Source organism: Myotis myotis, unplaced genomic scaffold, assembly GCF_014108235.1.
Source record: "Myotis myotis isolate mMyoMyo1 unplaced genomic scaffold, mMyoMyo1.p scaffold_m19_p_20, whole genome shotgun sequence".
Lineage (NCBI taxonomy): Eukaryota > Metazoa > Chordata > Mammalia > Chiroptera > Vespertilionidae > Myotis > Myotis myotis.
The window spans coordinates 8590230-8605671 of NW_023416325.1; the positions used below are offsets into that span (position 1 = coordinate 8590230).

Sequence of the window (15442 nt, forward strand, 5' to 3'; positions counted from 1 at the left end):
TCCTGCCTTCGTGGAGCTTATATTTTAACGGGGTAGGAGGAAATGTGATTAATTAAATATATAAGATGTAAAGTGGTGGTATGTGCTATTGTAGAAAACGAATGCAGAGTAGTAGGGTTACAGAGGGTAGGGCAGTGTGAAAGGATAGTTGCTAGTTATACTAGTACACGGTGGGTACAGACAGCCTCTGGGACAGCGGTTCTCAACCTGTGGGTCGCGACCCCTTTGTGGGTCGCGACCCCTTTGGGGGTCGAACGACCCTTTCACAGGGGTCGTCTAAGACCATCAGAAAACACATATATGATTACACATTGTTTTTGTGATTAATCCCTATGCTTTAATTATGTTCAAATTGTAACAGTGAAATTGGGGGTCACCACAACATGAGGAACTGTATTAAAGGGTCGTGGCATTAGGAAGGTTGAGAACCACTGCTCTGGGAGGTGATTTATCTGGAACAGGTCATTTCAGGCAGTGGAAGAACAAGTTAAAGTCTGGGGCAGAGGATTAAAAAGCGTTGAGACAAACCCCCCAAATAGGACATGTCGCTGAAAGTGAGCCGGGGGAAAGTGGAAGGAGTTGAGGTCAGAGAAGGGGTTTGGGTGGGTGGAGAGCAGATCTTGTAGTTTCTTGTTGTCCATAAGGTCTTTGGTTTTTTCATTCGGGTGAGGGAGATCACTGGTGGATTTTTGGCTGAAAAGTAACATAATCCGGCTTAAAATTTTAAAGGGAGTCTCTGGTTGTTGTGAATAGGCTAAATGGGGAGTTAAAAGAGGAAATAAGGAGACCAGTTAGAAGATTATTGGATGAATGATAATGATAAGCTTGAACCAGGATGGTAGATAGGATGAAAAATGGTTAGATTCTGGATATAGTTTTACAGATAAAAGCCAACCGTTTGGGCTGATGAATGGGATACAGAGAGCGAGATAAAGAGAAGCCAAGGGTGACTTCAAGTGTTTTTGGCTTTGATCAACCTGAAGAATGGATTTTATATTCACTGAGATGTTGGAAAAGCACTTTTTGTTGGGGGATTAGGTGGACCAATCCCATGCAGTATAGTTTTCCACATAAATTTAAAATACCCATTTAATCTAGTATAACATGATGTAATTCCGGTCTCTTAATAAGAACAATGAAATCTTTCTGTGGAAAGTAACATTTTATTTAATTGTAATTAAAAGTTAGTGTTTCTCATCATGAAAATTGAATGCGAATGTTCATCTGTCAGTGCAGATCAGTAATGAGATTTTACATATTTCACTTTTGAAAATGCCTTTTCACTCGGATATGTCCTGCCAAATACTGACATCTGTGTGTGAGCATATGATTTTAATTGAGCGTATTCATTGCTTAGAAGGCATTTTCAGGACTCTATTAGATTATTCGTTTTAATATTTGCCTTTTAGCATAACATTGCAAACTTCGATTTGAAGGTTAGAAGGAAGCACCTCCGTTGCACAGTGAAGTGGATTTTGCAATATGGAAATTTACTTTGCATTTGCAGTGTAGTCTGAAAAGGCCTGCTGGAAGTGGAGTTGGAGCTTGGAAAATCTATGCACTGCAAGTTGATGTGGTGATGGAGATCTCCCATCTCGGTTACATGTTTGATAGCTGGAAAGGATGTATAACAGCTCATGATTACTTGCCATTCTGACAGTATTATCCCCGTGTAAGTTTTGCCTTGTAATTTTAGGTAGAATTCATTAAGAAATAGCACCAAACGTGCAGCAAAAACTAATTACAAAGGCCATTTAGTGTTCAGTAGCAGAGGTGGAAAGGATGTCCAATCCTTTCTCTGCTCCACACATATTTTTTTGCCCAAATCAGTTTTAATGTATCTTAGTAGATTCCACTTCAGGTTGTTCTGGACTAATGTTTGCTGAGTTTACTTGAGAATATTGTCGCCTGTAGTTTCCCTGTGCAGACTGTTCATAGGAGCTAATTCTTGAGCCATTTTAAACTTGGCATTGCCTCCTCGACCATTGAGCAATATTGGCTATGTTTGAGAGTCAAGGAAAGCCAATTGCAGTCATTTGCCTTGTTTTTTTAAAATATACTATTAATTTTGCTCCCAATAACCTCAACTCTTCAAACAGCCGTTCTGACCAAAAGGCTAATAGGCTTAAACAGTCTGTTTTCTCTGGATGCATTTCTTTGGCGGCTGCAGTCAAATACGATTTAATGGATTCACCACTGGTAGGTGGTACCATGACTTTCCTTGTTGGCTAACCAATGAGCTACCTGGAAATTTACTTTGGATGCAGTCTTGTTTCTGTTTTTGTGAAGAAGTCCTGTGTGGTGATAATAACCTTTTAGAATTTTGGAATTTTTCAGATCAAGGCTTTCCTATTAGTTGAGAATATTGTGATGAGTCCAGAGTTTGGTAATATTGATGTATATTCTATCTTTCAGCATAACTGTAGTGTCATTGGGTAATAAGCACAATGTTCTACCATCTGATTTGCCAACAAAACCCATACTCTTCTGTGCTTTTAAAGCGTGACATTCAAAGTCCACTTGTCTCTTCTTTGCTTATTTTTACATGATCGGTGCCAAGTGGTAATTTAAGAAATGTGGTATGGTGATACCTGTGGAACTTGAAATGCTGTTGAATTATAACTCAGCTAGAGGCCCGATGCATGAAATTCGTGCAAGAGGCTCGGCCCTCACAGCCCTGGCTTCATTCGGAAGGTCGTTTGGCTGTCTGGCCTAATTAGCATATTACACTTTTATTATTATAGATACTGCAGTTTATTGTGTGCGTGTGGATTGATGAGAGTGCCACGGAAGGTCTCTCACAGCTACTCAGCGCTGTCATTGTAAAATGAGAGCAGCCACAGATAATACATTGAGTGTAGCTGTGTCCCCATAAAATGTTATTTGTGGACACTGATATTTGAATGTCATGTAATTTTCACATGTCATTAGATAATCATACTTTTGATTCCCCCCTACCCCTAACATTAAAAAAATTTAAAAAACATTTTTAGCTTATGGGCTACACAGAAGCAGGCAGTGGGTGGGTTGGCCCTGGATTCATGGCCCCTGCCTTGTTATATAATTGTAACTTAAGAGGTAAGACTCTCTTAAACCTTCCAGACAGAAAAGGGTTTTATTTTACTTCTCATATGTTATTCATATCTCTCTTGTAATACTTACTCTCATCCTAGTTGGCTAGTCATATTTCTATTGTAATACCTACTCTCATCCTAGTTGGCTGTTTTCCTTACCATATTGTGAGATCTCTGAGGAGGCATGGGGATCATTTTGTATTCATTTTACTGAAGGATGAAGTTTAGAAGAGGATGTAAGCATGACTCTCAGACAAATATAAAATGAACACATACCGAAGATATTTCACTCATTAATTAATGAAGGAATCAGTCAAGTGTTACAACTGATTCAAAGGAGAATTTGATGTTACAAGTTCACCTTTCTGCGGAGGTGTAAAATAGCCAGGCAAACAAAGCAAGCCCCACACCCCTGTGGAATCAGGTAATCCCTGGAGGTGCCAGCATTCCATTGAAAGGATGGATATTCAGTAATCTCTGCCATTTTTAAATCTTCCACATTTGCCTCATACAATTCTTATAACCTCCCCGAAATCTACATTGAATTTATCGAATGGGAAGAAAGGTGTTATCTGTTAGTATATGGTGGTTTGTATTAAAATGTCATATGCTACATACATTGAAAGCTAATGAATTATCCTTTTTGGAGTCCACATTGATATGTTTATGGAAATTACCAATTATATCATCCTAGAGGCCCGATGCATGAGCAGGCCTTCTTTCCCCAGGCTGCCGACACCGGCTTCCCTCTCGCACCCAGGACCCGGGTGTCCCTTGCAGCCCTGTCTGGAAGGACTTCTGGTCTGATTAGCATATTACGCTTCCATTATTATAGATGTGGTAGCACCTTATTGTATTATTAGTTTGGTATACTAATGTTTTCATGTGTAAGTTTATTTTGTTTTGATTTTTTTAATTCTCACTTGAGGATCTCTATCCCATTGAAAAATATCCTCAAGTGAGGATTAACAGTCAATGACATGTCTTTCCGTGTTCAGGTTACACATCTCCTTGGTTAAGTTTATTCTTGATGTTTTATTCTTTTTGATGTAATTATAAATGGGATTGTTTTATTAATTTCTCTTTCTGATGGTTTGTTATTTGCCTTGAGAAGTACAACTGATTTTTGTCTAATGATTTTATATCCTGCAACTTTGAGTTCATTTATTGGTACTCAGTTTTTTGGTGGTACCTTTAGGGTTTTCTGTATGTCACCTGCAAATAGTGACAGTTTTATTTCTTCCTTTCTAAATTGGTTGCCTTTTTTTTTCTTCTTGCCTAATTGCTCTGGCTGGGACTATGTTAAAAAGACAAGGTGAGAGAGAGGAGGCATCTTTGTCTTGTTCTTGATTTTGGAAGAAAAGCTTTCATGTTTGAGTATGATGTTAGCTGTGGGCTTGCCATATATGGCTTTATTATGTTGAAGTACTTTCCCTCTATGTTCACTTTATTGAGAGCTTTCATGACAAATATATGTTGAATTTTGTCAAATGCTTTTGCTTCATGCATTGAGATGATCATAAGATTTGTGTGACTCGTTTTGTGAATGTGGTGTACCACATTGGTTTGTGGATGTTGGGCTATTTTTGAATTTCTGCGTTAAATTCCACTTGATCATGGTGTATTTCAATGTATTGTTGAATTTAGTTTGCTAATATTTTGTTGAGGATTTTTCTTCAATGTTTATCAGGGATATTGGCTTGTAATTTGTGTGTGTGTGTGTGTGGTTTCATTGTCTGGTTTGGTAGCAGGGTAGTGCTGGCCTCATAAAAAATGTTTGAAAGTTTTCTTTCTTTTATTTTTTGGAAGAGTTTGAGAAGGATTGCTATTAACTTTTCTTTAAATGTTTGGAAGAATTTATCAATGAAACCATCTGGTCCTGGAGTTTTATTTGTTGGGGGCTTTTGATTACTGATCGTCCCCTTTTTAGTATTTGGTCTGTTCTAAATAGTCATTTTAAAATCAAAACAGAAAAAACAAACCATAAAATAGGACTCTCTCCTTTTTTGATGTATGGTTCATGATTTATTTATTATTCTTCATCAACTTGTAACAAAATAATGAGTTATCTTAAGAAATCAAAAGCTAGAGTTTTAAAAAAATGAAGAGTGAAATAATTATTTGCAGGGTCTTAATAAATTATATACTAAGTAAACATTAGGATCTTAAAAAATAAGATAAAAGATGTAAAAATAAAGTAAGAGGAAATCTCTCACCAGTTTTTAATATTTTAACTAAAACCACTTCAATCATCATACCTCTTAGTGTTGGGGCTTAAAATGATCTCATATGCTAACAACTGGGGTCTTGAAAAATAAAGTGTAAATTTTGTACTTCCAAAATACTGAAAAAATTTAAAAGGCATGAAGTTAATTTTTGGATTTGTCAACTGTGTGTGTGTGTGTGTGTGTGTGTGTGTCCCCATGAGTGTTGCTCTTCCCTTCCTTCCTATGCCTCTTCCTCTTTCATAAACATATATATGTGCATGAGCATGTGCTGTCTCTCTCTCTCTCTCTCTCTCTCTCTCTCTCTCTCTCTCTCTCTCACACACATACACACACACACACACAGACACACACACACACACACACACACACACACACACTCACAAGGGTGGGCTATTTTCCTCTGTCTCTCTTCCCACCTGCTGAAAGCAGGCATTCTCAGGGTTGTACGTCATCTCTTCATGCTTGCTCCCTCCCAGTTCTATGCTGGTCCTGCAGATTTCATTGTCTTCTTTATACAGATGACTTCCATGTCCGTGTCCCTAGCCCTGTAAGAATTCATTTCCCAGCTGAAGGTCCTGTGGAAGCCGCGAGCTGTAGATTTTCGCTAAATCTCATCTTTCCCGCTCCCTCAATGAGCTCCTTTTTAACTTTACAGATCATGTTAATAACACCCACTTTATTTCAGTCACCCAGGTCTAAGACCTTGTGGTTTGTTATAAATGAAATGGTTTCATTTCATTTTCCTTAAAAGCCAAAGCCCTTCCTCACTTGATCATTTTGCTCCAGTTACATTGACATTTTTGCTATTTATTTCTGGACTCTGCCAAGCATTAGCTACTCCGGGGCCTTTATGTTTGTGGTCTTTTTTTTTTTCTTTTTTCTGAAAGCACTTTTCCTGCATTATCTGCAAAGCTTGCTCCCTCTCTTCCTTCAGTGCCCTCTTTACAATTAAGTGCTGCTTTCACGCACCGTCTTAGATGAAATAATAACCCTGCCCTCCTCTCTTTATCTTTCTTACGTTGCTTTAGTTTTCTCCACAGTGCTTAGACATACTGAATATTTGTATGAAAATTGTCTTTCTTTTCCATGGGATTGTAAGCTCCTTGAGTACAGGGACTTTGTCACTTATGTTTTGTCTCTTGTGCCTGGCATAGTAAATTCTCAGTAAATATTTTTTTGAATGAATAAAATTGTCATTCTCTGGACAAATTGAACTAGTTGTTTTTTCCTTGACAGCACCCGAATTTCCCTGCTTTTCTTTTTTTTAAGTATATTTTATTGATTTTTTACAGAGAGGAAGGGAGAGGGATAGAGAGTTAGAAACATCAATGAGAGAGAAACATCGATCAGCTGCCTCCTGCACACTCCCTACTGGGGATGTGCCCGCAACCAAGGTACATGCCTTGACCGGAATCGAACCCGGGACCCTTCAGTCAGCAGGCTGACGCTTTATCCACTGAGCCAAACCTGTTAGGGCTCCCTGCTTTCCTTTATCTCATTTGTTAATAATGAATTTTCTTTTCTTTTGTTTTCTTCTCCCCTTCTTTCTTTTCTTTCTGTTTTAAATCAAAAGTTAAACCATTACATTTTTCCAAAAGTACTTCCCTTGTATTTGGACCACATTCCCCATATTGCCTGCTTTCTAAAGAGGATTGATAGAGTAGTCATTCTTCCTGAATAGTCTTGAAGCGGTACTTTTGGAAGAAGTGTGTATTTTGTGTATTGCTCTACTCTCTATGGTTCCTTTTACCCATCAGTTATAAAAACATTTGCCATTTGAATAAGAGAGAGAAAAGTCTTTGCAGATGCTCCTACAGTGAATTTCTTTAGCTCTTTATTACTGTGTGATGTTTAGCTGTTCATTTTTGATTGATGGGTGGATTTTACTCATGATTCAGAGACACTGATGGTGTTTATCATTTCGGTTTTAAAGGCGGGATGTCTTGTGCAGAGTTGCTTTGTGAACAATCACAAATGCACCCATTGATTACTATGCAAAGCCCAGGTTTTGAGTTTCTGCCAGTATATTCAATGCTCTTCAATAAACAACCCCAAACCCACCCCTTTCCATGGTGCATTCGGTTCTGGCTGAAGATGGTGGGAATTCTCTGGCATGAATCAAGCAGTGTTAATTATGGAAGGTAATTAATGCACTCCTGGGGGAGTTCTGGGATTTATATTAGGTTGAATGTATGAACTCGTTCATTTTATAGGTTAAAAAGTGTTGAAAATGGGTAGTTTTATAACGTTAAGCCTAAAATCTTTTGAACTGGCGAACTGGTCATAAACCCAGCATTTATTTGTTAACTACTAAACTAAAAACTACATTACAAATATTGTACTCTTTAAGACTTTAGGTGATCTGGATGTTACTTTTACTGATAGAATTTGTTATATGACTTTAAAAAAATGTTTAAACTTGTAAAATATTGAAGGAGGAAGTACATAAAACACATGCAGTTAGAAGAATGGGGTGTCAGGGGTAGTCTAGAATCTTGCCATTTCTCCCTTTAGTAGAATATTTCCAATTCAGTGTCTCCATCATTTGTGGTTCTTGATCCCCTTCCATCCTTCTCTTCATACTTTGCCTATTCCAGGAAGAATTCATATTTTATGTTTTTATAATACACGGTTAAACGTGTATTTTATAATACACATTTATATGTACATTTTTACTAGTAGATCTGGTGCACAAAATTCAAGTGCAGAAACAGACCATTTTCCAGCAGCCCAGAAGAATACCAGTACTTTACCTGAATAAAGTACCTACAAAGTTAATCGTTTTTAGATTTTTCTAGGAATCTTTTCATAAAATGTCTGGTAAAAGTATATACAACATGGGACCGCATGTTTTCAGCAGAAAATATCTGCTGAATCAGTAGGATTATCTTTAATGATTGGGGCAGATAGGAGTGAATAGATAAATCTGCATTATAGAAAAGTAGAAACTTCAGAATGTTTTAAGATTTTGCTAATATGTCAGTGTGTTAATTTTTAAGTTGCTTGCCTACCCGTTGCCTAGAGAATTTGTATTATTATTCTGATGGCACCTGCTGATCATTTTTCTTAAATTATTTTAAACATTGCTCTTGGATAATTTTCCCCCAGCTGTTGCATGTTCTTTCCGAGGAGATATTTTCTGCTAGAAGTGAACTTTAAAGGCAACTCCTTTGTGCAAAAGTACTAGTTTTATAATCAGGTGCAGAAATCTTTTTTTCTTTTCTTTAGTATTCCCACCCTGTTGTTCCTCATCAAAATAGGGAATTAAACAGGAGTAACTATATAGTTTACTCCTGGGCTCGTTTGATAGCTACTTGTATGATTTGTGAATTTTCCACATACTTAAACCTGCCTGCCTCCTTTGAGTCCCATTTCTGTTACTTAGCACTTGCACATTGGGAGGTCTAGATAACATACTGGAGGAAATAAGTGAAGAAAATTGTCTTGTAATATGTTTTTAACATCAAGCGTATTTTGCTGTACAAAATTCTCTTGAAAATATTCACACATAACTCAGCTAATTGAATTTCTTTGTGATCTTCTTTAAGAATCATTTTACTGATAATGTAATGCACTATAGATTTAATAAATTTAGCTTTTCTGATGTATTGGGATGATGATGATTAAATTTTACCCCATTGTCTCCTCTTTGTAAGAAAGGGAATAGTATTTAGACTAATTAAAACTTTGTAAACTTTTCATTACAGAGATTTTTTGCATTTATTTACTATGATTAAACTGTGGTTGCATTTGGAAACTGGCAGTCCTGTTTGCCTTTCTTGGCAGAATGAATTTTCCATTCAAATACTGCTTTTTCAGTTGACTATATATATGTATGGGTACGTCCCATTATAAATGTGTTTTTATTCTTATTCTTCCCTAAATATGGATACCGAATTTTGCCCATTAGAGTTCTATAGAATATATAATTTCATTTATTTATGACAGTTTGTTATGCATTTGCAAATGGTTGCTGTAAGGTAGGTAACATGCGAGGTGGGAAAAGCTAGCTAGTCTGCTTTCTCTCTTTTTCTCTCTTCTCCTTTATAAACACAAACCATGCTTATATAGAAAAGGCAGAAAATTGAAGAGAGAGAGAGAGAGAGAGAGAAAGAGAGAGAGAGACAGACAGACACACACACACTGTCAACCATAATCCCATTTTGCACAGTGGTGAGATTATTTTGGTATATTTCTTTCATGATTTCTTGCAATGCAGAGTTTTAAATTTAACATCATATAAACACGATTTTCTTACATAAAATTTTCCAAATTGTTTAGTTTCAAAGAATAATGCTTTGTTTATCTATCCCCCTTTCCCATCAGGCGTGGAAATGTGACTTATAATTGTAAACCATATACAATTTTATCTCTCCTTCCTACTTAGCATAAACCTTCTACCTTATTATTAAGGTGCTGCAGTTAAGAGAAGCTTGAATGTTTCCCAATGTGCATCATGGGAAGTGTCATAGGTACAAGCGTTGCTGGCTCACTGGAAAGAGAGACCTCTGGGAAAAACTAGCTGCTGGAGATAGTGTAGGGACATCTGGAAGGGGGGTTAAAACATTGCTGTGAAGGGGAAGGGAATTCAGTTTCCCTTAGGAGAAAATAGAGAGGCTTTGAGATCTGCAGAATGGGATATGGGACAGATTGTAGCACGCACATGGAAATGCATGGTTGCAAGAGAGAAGGAGAGATGGCTGTGGCGCTGAGTCAGCTCTATATTTCCCACCAGTTACCTACTCCACCTGCCAAATTTGCACTTAATTCTAGGCCTTGCCTTCTCATGAGCAGCATACTCCCGAGGCATGCTTCAGCAGAAGCCTTGGGAGACTATGAAGTAGGCTCACCCAGATAATTTTCCTACTTTAAGATCCACTGACCTGGAATTTTAATAATATCTGAGCCATCTCTTCCCAGCATTGCTCACATTAGTGTTTGAATAGCCAGGAAGTGACAGAGGAATCTTGGCGGGGATTCTCTTTAGAATTTTTCCTCCCACAGTGTTATATAGTCTTTCTCTGGTATTTATACTTCATGATATAGTTAACATATGTGATAACATTAGTTGATGGAAATTACAAAAATTTTAAAGCCATTAATACTCCATAAAACTTGCCTGGGAGAAATTTATGTATACATAATTGGTGCTAAATTAAAAGCTCTTAATAAACAAAGTTAATGGCTACATAATACCCTATTAGACAGGACATATTATTGATGTTTCATAGATTAGTAGGACTTTGAGTTTGTTTTATATTTTTCATGTTGATGAATATCTTTATGATGAATTTTGCCTTGCCTTTTTACTGTTATGGGGAAGTATCTAAAGAGTATGAAAGGATTTTGTTAATTTGTATTCTAGGCAGTAATGTTTCTTGTCTTTTGTGCCATATCTTTTCATTCAAACATTCTTAGTTTTTCACATTTTGATAGGAGTAAAACTATTTCCCACATAATATTTGGTTAATAACATGTTGCTTTCTTTACAGTTGGCTACATGATCTGGTTGAGTTCCTGTCAAGCTCATTCTGTTTACAGCTGCAGCTGCAAAATACTGTGCTGCATCTTAACATTTAGCAACAAGAGCATTTAGTAAGAACTGCTCAGCCATGACCGGTTTGGCTCATTGGATAGAGCGTCGGCCTGTGGACTCGAGGGTCCCAGGTTCGATCCGGTCAAGGGCATGTACCTTGGTTGCGGGCACATAACCCAGTAGGGAGTGTGCAGGAGGCAGCTGATCGATATTTCTCTCATTGATGTTTCTAGCTCTCTATCCCTCTCCCTCTCCCTTCCTCTCTGTAAAAAATCAATAAAATATATTAAAAAAAAAAAAAAAAAAAAGAACTGCTCAGACCTTGAGACCCTGGTCCTACCTAACAATTTGGGCTTTATGTGTAGGTTATAATTTTCATCCAAGAATTTGTGTCTTTTCAATATGTTTATGATCCTATATAATAAAAGGGTAATATGCAAATAGACCAAAAGGCAGAACAACCAGAATACCTGTGGCCTCTTGCCCCAGCCAGCCCTGCCCCCAATCGGCTCCCCCACCCCAGCTGGCCTTCCCCTGATAGCCCCCATCAGGGCGGGTGGGCTGGACCCCACAGTGCCCGAATTTGTGCACCGGGCCTCTAGTATCTATTATATAAAAAGCCCATGGCCATAATGGCATAACAATCAAAGACCGGCATGGGTGGGTGGGGCTGTGAGCGCGTGAATTCGCGTGCCGGGCCTCTGGTATATGGTATAAAGTCTTTGGTAAGTCCGACGTTTGTTTCATCTCATATTTGGTATCTGATTGTCTCTTTTTGGGGACTTGCTCATATTTTACAGATTTTTGGTGTATCGAGTAATTTCTTATTGTGCCATGGCTATTTTGAATATTATGTTGCGAGACTGTCTCCTGTTGAAATCCTCTGGAGAATGTTGACTTTCCTGGCTTATCAGGCATTAACCTGGTGGGGCTCAGGTTGACGTTTCTATCTGGACTTGTTTAGGTGGTGGTTTTAGCATCAGTTCAGTTTCGATTTGGTACCCACTGTCTCCTCTCAAAGGATGCTTTTCCTGGCTTCTCTGGCTGGAAGGAAGGAGGAAGGAGTTCTCCAGGAGTGTTACTCTCTCTACTACACAGTTTTTCCTGACTGGGGCTGCCGTCAGGCCTCAGCAGTGAGAGAAAAAAGAGGAGAAAAATAAGGATTATCCCTACAGTCTTTACACAACAGGGTCCCCTTTGATTATTTCTCTAGTCCAGTGATGGCAAACCTATGACACACGTGTCAGAGGTGACACGCGAACACTTTTTTTTGGTTGATTTTTCTTTGTTAAATGGCATTGAAATATATAAAATAAGTATCAAAAATATAAGTCTTTGTTTTACTATGGTTGCAAATATCAAAAAATTTCTATAGGTGACAGGGCACCAGAGTGAAGTTAGGGTTTTTCAAAATGCTGACAGGCCGAGCTCAAAAGGTTTGCCATCACTGCTCTAGTCAGAAGGATGGGTTTTCACTCAGGGTCTTATGTGTCCATGGTACAGCTGAAGTGTTCCTCCCAAGTCTGTCCTTGGAAGAGAAGCAAAAAAAAGAAAGAAAGCTCTTGCCTATTTGTTTCCATATTCAAGGGCCATTTTCTAGTCAGAAAGTTGTAATTCCTTAGTGTTTTACTAGTCATGCTTGTTGCTTATATCATGAGTCAGCTTTTCCTTAGGCAATTCCAAGAGGTAAAGGGTGGGGGGGAGGGGGCGGCGGGCGGGTTTGAATCCAGGAAACACGCTGTCAGCCTATGATTAGTCATTCTTCAGGTCTTGACTTTACACCCCAATCCACTTACTCTAATTAAATATTTTAGAATTCTCAGGTAGTTGCTTGTTTTTATTTTATTTCATTTTGTTTTCCGTAGCATTTTTGTTTATAAACAGCAGAAGAGACTAGAAGCCTCCCATTTTTTTTTTTAAAATAAATTTTGCTGGATATAGAATTCAACGTTGACAGTTGTTTTAAAAAGCAATGGAAAGAACCCATTCCACGTTTTCTGCTTTTCTCATATGTAGTCCTGTGAGTGTAATGTGTGTATATGCTTTCCCCACTTTGGCTGCTGTTAAGGTTTTCTCTTTATCAGGGATTTGGCTGAGTATGAAGTTTACCTTATATAATCTATTTCTTTTAAAGATCATAGCCTCTTATGTCTTTTCTGTATGGTGGAACTTTAGTGCTTTAAACAGTTGGTTTATACATTTGTACAACTTTTCTTAATCGTGTCCTCACCGGTGTTGAAAGTTTCTTGGGTGGTTTTGATGTCTGTGTTAACTTATAAAATAAGTAAGAAAACAGTCTTTTTAAAAATGTTCTTTGAAATATGATTCTCTTCTCACTCCTCATCGTTTTCCCAGTTATAACTATTTTAGACAAATGTAGAACCAGCGTAAGTTTCACAAAAATTCCTATTGACATGTTTTCCTGTTAATTTTTAATACAAACACACACAGTCACATACTGTAGTAATGCCTACATTTATTAATGTTTTTAATGTTAATAAATTTTTTTTCAAGCACAGCATTCCATTGCATAACCACCCTATAGTTTATTCAGCTATTCCCCTGTTTTTGTGTATTTTGGGTATTTTTGTTTTATAATGACCATTTTCTGGTGATTGTAAAAAAGCTATGAATGTTTATGTACATGTTTACTTGTGTACATATGGAATATTTTTGGGTCTATATTCAGGAGTGTAGTTGCAGGATTATAGGTAGTTTCATGTTTAACATAATAGGAATTATCAAACAAATATCCTAAGTGGTTATTACTATTTTACACTTTAATCAGCAGTAAATGAGAGTTTTAGTGCTTCATTTTTTTTCTCCAACTTTGGTATTTTACTTTTTAAAAAAAAAAAAAATTTAGCTCTTTGCAGAGTGTGTATTATCCCATTATGGTTTAATTTTGCATTTCTTTGATGAGTAATGACATTGAGTATCTACAATTATTGACCATTTGGCATCCTCTTTTATGAAATACCTGTTTAGATTTTTTGGCATTGAAAAAATTGGGTTGTTAGTTTTTAATATATTATAAGGAGCTCTTTTTAAATGACTTGTTTTTAATCTTGATGTAATCAAATTTAATTTTTTCCTATAAGTAATACTTTTTTATTTCCTGTTTAAGGCACTTGTACTTATGTTAAAGTTATTCTTCTGTATTTAATTTTAGCAGCATTATTAATCCTCACAGTGAGTGAATTTTGTGAAGGTTCAAGGTTTTTTCTTATGTTGCATACTTTATAAAACTTCACCAATCTTATTTATTGACACATTAGTATTCTTTTGAATTTCATTGTTACTTTTGCTCACAAGTTAAGTTTCGTTATTTATATGTGGGCTTTCTCTGGACTTTCTGTTATATTTATTTACTTTGTCCTTCCTTACTCCAGTCCAGGATCAACTGACTTAAATTACTATTGCTTTATAGTAAGTCTTTAAATCAGGCAGTGTACAGACTAGATCTTCCAGGTTATTAATTTTTAATGACAAGCTATTAAATCTTGATATTTATATATCAGACAGATATGACTAGCTTTCACTTAAAAATGTTCTTTTCTCTGAAAAATCTAAAAACCAGAATCTAACAATAAGTATGTATACACACACACACACACACACACACACACACACACACACAATAGTACAGATGCCCACTAAAAGTGTGAAACTTTATTGAATCTTTTACCTAATTAGGAAAAAAGATGATGAAGTAATCCTATTAGATGGCAATGTTAAAGATTGATAATATTCAGTGTTTGTGAGGTTGTGAGAGAATAGGCATCCATGTACATGGTTGGTAGTGTTGTAAATGGGATCAGTGTTTTCTGGAGGATTATTTAGCAATGTGCATCAAAATAGAGAGCCAGGACAGTGGAAAGCTAGGAAAATTCCTTGCAAGTGGAACGGGGAAACTGAGACAGCCAGCTGAATGAACTGGTCTGAGCACTTTACAGCCAGATTTTACAGCCAGATACGGAAAGTCACCAGGGCCGAAAGCCCTGGGTGTGGTTTAGACCCCCCCCCCCCACCTTTCCTCCCTAGAGATAACATCTAGGCCTCCATTTCAGCCCCAGGCCCAGAAAATCAGCAAAACCAGGTGGGTGACGCCAGGACCAGCTGCAGTGAGTGACTAAGGCGCCGCCCAGCCAGTAGAGACCGTGACCTTGATAGATGTTACTATCAAGGGGGAAAAGCAGCCCCACCTCATTTCTCGCCTGTTGCTTCTTCTGTCCTAAGCCCTTCCTTGTGTCACTGTCCCAGCTTTCATAAACTCACTCTCAAAATCACCCGGACTCGTGCTGTGAAGTCTTCCCTGCTCGAAGCCAGGAACCCACACACGACAGGCCGGCCTGAGGCAGACCCGCTTCAGGCCTGAAACCCGTCTGATCACAGCAGTAGTAGTGCTCCCACATGTCCAGCTTGGCCAAGTAAAGCTGCACCTTTCACAGATGCAGCACAGTACTGCTAACTATAGTCACGTGTGTGTACGTCACTTCCCCATGGCTTCTTTATGTTATAACTGGAAGTTTGTGCATTTTGACCCCGTTCACCCATTTTACTCACTCCCTACCCCCCTGCTCTGTCAAGCGTCAGTCTCATCC

The 15442-nt window shown here is 37.7% G+C and overlaps 1 protein-coding gene across 5 annotated transcripts in view; it reads left to right on the forward strand.

Moving 5' to 3' along the window:
• ARHGAP32 (Rho GTPase activating protein 32) overlaps nt 1-15442 on the forward strand; it is a 169727-nt gene that overhangs the window by 77392 nt on the left and 76893 nt on the right. The window lies entirely within an intron of this gene.